This window comes from Vidua chalybeata, chromosome 26 (assembly GCF_026979565.1).
Source record: "Vidua chalybeata isolate OUT-0048 chromosome 26, bVidCha1 merged haplotype, whole genome shotgun sequence".
NCBI lineage: Eukaryota > Metazoa > Chordata > Aves > Passeriformes > Viduidae > Vidua > Vidua chalybeata.
The window spans coordinates 4,569,850-4,573,634 of NC_071555.1; positions in this window are offsets into that span (position 1 = coordinate 4,569,850).

A 3,785-nucleotide genomic window follows, 5' to 3' on the forward strand; every position below is an offset into this window, starting at 1 on the left:
ACAGGGACAGGGGACTGGGGTCAGGAGAAGGGACAGGGACAAGGACACGGGACTGGGGTCAGGAGAGAGGACAGGGACATGGCACTGGGGCCAGGAGAGGGGATACAGCAGGGGACAGGGACAAGGACACAGGACTAGGGTCAGGATGGGGTATAGGGATAAGGACACGGAGCGGGGTCAGGATGGGGACACAGCAGGGGGATAGGGACAAGGACACAGGGCAGGACAGGACATGGGGAGCAGGACAGGAATAGGGAGGAACACTGGAGCAGGGCTGTGGACAAGGACATTGGAAGCAGGATAGGGACAGGAGCAGAGTAGAATGGGGACACTGAGAGCAAGATGGGGGTGGGGACAGGAAGAATAGGATGAGGATGGGGACACAGGGAGCTGGACAGGGCCTGGGGCAGGGTGGGGATGTGGAGACCAAAACAGGTTGGAATGGGGGCATTGGAAGCAGGACAGGGACGAGGACACACGGAGTAGGACACTGATGGGGACAGTGGGAACAGGGCTGTGGATGGAGACCAGGAGCAGGATGGAGGCAGTGGAAGCAAGAAGGGGACAAAGATGCTATGAGGGGGAGGGAGACATAAAGAGTGGGACAAATATGGAGGCACTGGCAGCAAAATGGGTGATGGGGACACTGGGAGCAAGATGGGGATGGGGATGGGGAGAGCAGGAGCAGGATGAGGACAGGGACAGAGGGAGCTGGACAGGAACTGGGGCAGGGTGGGATGGGGGCATCAGGAGCAGAAGGGGAATGAGGACACAGGAAGCAGGATTGGGACAGAGACATGGAGAGCAGGACAAGAATGGGGACATGGGGAGCAGGGCTGTGGACAGGGACACCAGGAGCAGAATGGAGATGAAGTTGTCAGGAGCAGGGTGGGGACCAGAGACATTGGGAGCAGGCTGAGATGGGGGAATCAGAGGCAGGTCAGGGACAAAGAACAGGGAGAAGGATGGGGACAGGCACATGAGGGTCAGGACAAGAATGGGAACAGTGGGAGCAGGGCTGTGGACAGGGACAGCAGGAGCACACTGGGAGAGGTGTGGGGATGGGGGCATCTGGAGCAGAATGAGAGCATCAGGAACAGCAAGCATGGGACATGGAGCACAGGCAAGGGACAGGATGGGGACAAGGGACACCAAGAGCGGGGTGGAGGTCTGGGACAGGGACACGGGCAGCAGGACAGGCACACCAGGAACAGGATGGGGATGGGGACATCAGGAGCAGGGAGGAAACCAAGAATGTTGGGAGCAGGATAGGGACAGGAGAAGTGTAGGATGGGGAAATCAGAAGCAGGACAGGGACACAGGCACTGCAAGCAGGATGAGGTCAAGGACATAGGGAACAGGACAGTGAAGGGGACAGTGGAAACAGGATGAACAACAGGGGCAGGATGGGGGCAATGGGATCAAGAAAGGGACAAGGACACTGTGACGGGGGATTGGGACATGGGGAGTAGGAAAATTATGGAGGCACTGGCAGCAGAATGGGTGATGGAGACAATGGGAGCAAGATGGAAATTGAGAGAGCAGGAGCAGGGTGGGCACAGGGACACTGAGAAGCAGAACAGGGACTGGGGTAGGATGGAGACAGGGACACCAAAGCAAAGTGGGATGGGGAATCAGGAGCAGGACAGGCACAAGGACACAGGGAGCAGTGGACAGTGGGAATGGGGCTGTGGACAGGGACACCAGGACCAGGGTGGAGGCACTGGGAGCAAGACAGGCATGAGGACAGTAGAAGCAGGACTGCAGTCAGGGTCTCCAGGAGCAGGATGGAGACAGGGACACGGCACAGGGTGAGGGCTCATCCCACGAGGAGATGGCTGCTCAAGGTGCCACATTGTGTGGGGTCCTCCCAAGACGCTGGGGATGGGGACAAACGGGAACAACTGGGGGGGTCAGCACAGGGTCAGTCATTGCTGATGGCCTTGCTGGGGGTGGAGGCACATCCCCTGGGGCGTGTCCCAGAGCTGAGCCCTGACCAACTCGTGTCACGGATGGAGCCCCCGGTTCCTCAGGGTGTGATTCCGCATGCCTCAGTTTACTTGCGCCACGGCCCGGGCAGGCACATCCCTTGGGGCATCCTGCACCCGCACAGATCCTTTGCGTGGGGAAATTCCAGCCGCATGACAGGAGCCGGGGTCAGGGTCCAGCCGCAATCCCCTACTGCCAGGGCAGAGCAGTTTCCGCGGAAAATTCCCAGCTCACGTGCGCAGGGCCAGCGTTTTCCAGCTGCTGGGAAGAGCCTGCGTGAGAACCGGCTCCTTCCCACGCCTGCCCGGCCGCGTCCCGCCGCCCTCTCCCGGGCTGCCGGCGGGGCGATGCCCGCATTCGCAGGGCTCCACCGGGCATTGCAGCCTCGGGGCTCTGCTCTCCAAAGGCACGACCGGCACCGATGCCCGTCCGCGGGTGTCCCCAGGGCCCTGTCCGGCCCCGTTATCCAGCCCTGGAGAGCCCGAGGCTGGGATGATGGATGTCTTCTTCCTACAAACCCGCGCAGAGCACTTGGCTCTGGAGGCAGGGCAATCCCCGAGCCCTGGGACGTGCAGGGCAGCACCGAGCACCAAGCCCTGGACACTGATCCCGCTGCAGCATCCCAGGGTTTGCTCCAGGAGATGCCTGGCCTGGTCTCTGGGGGCCCAGTTTGGTGCTGGGCTGTACTGGGAGGTGACAGCAACCCCAGCGTGGCCATGGGGGTGACAGGGTTGTATTCTGCTTGCACCAAGCCAGGATTGAGCCCCACTTTTCCCCAGGACAGAGGGGGAACATGCCATGGGTGAGGCCATGGTGCCAGGGCAGATGTGGGAGGTGAAGGGGAGCCTCCTGGCACTGCCCTGCAGGAAAGGCTGAGCCTGGTGATAGGGCTGGAGAAGCAGGATGCATCCCTGGAAAAGCTGAGCCTGCTGCTCCGGTCGTGGGGTGGGGCAGCAGCATGGCCTGGGGGGCGATGCCGATGTTGGCTGACAGGAAATCCTTCCCCTCCCTGCTTTTGATGCTCCACTGGCCTGAATTATCCCCCACAAGATGCAGTTTCCACAGAGACCCAGCACCTGCTGGGATGGCTGGATGTGCTTTCCCATGGATGCTTCCTATCCCGTGCTTCTGTCAGCCCAGTGCCTCCCAGTTTCCACCAGCAGCTGGCAGGTTTTGGGACTGGGGGAGGAGGTTGTCCTCAGCTTTACTCTGCTCCCCTTGTGCTGGTGCCCCAGGGCCATCTCAAGCCCCACTGAGCACAGGGATGCTCTGGGACAGGTTCCCAGGGGTGTTGCTGGGATGAACGAGGCTGCCAGGGCCAAACTTGGCACAGCAGCATCAGGGCAGGGCCAGGCCAGGCCAGGCTGGGGCAGCCAGGGGACAGGGAGGGCAGGAATGTCCCCAGGAGACATTCAGCCCTGTAAATCAGCCCTGGTTCCACAGCACACACTTGGGACAGAACTGGGGCAGAGTTCAGAGAGACAGAGCAGGGGAGTGGAGAGGGAGCACCAAAAACCTCTCAGAGGATGAACAGCTGATGAAATCCCTGAAAACTTGGCAAGATTGAGCAAGAAAGGAAAAAAATAGGCCTGGGGTGGCTGGTCCATTCACTACCACAGGCTGGCGTGGGATGGCTGGGAGACAGGGAGTCCTTGGGAGTGGTACAGGGCTGAGGCCAGAGGGAACTGGGGCTGAGGGTGGGAGAAATCCTGACAGCGGGTACTGGACACACTGGGAAAGCAGAGCCTCCCCCAACACTGCCATGTCTGGGCACAATCAAACAGCCCACCCTGGAA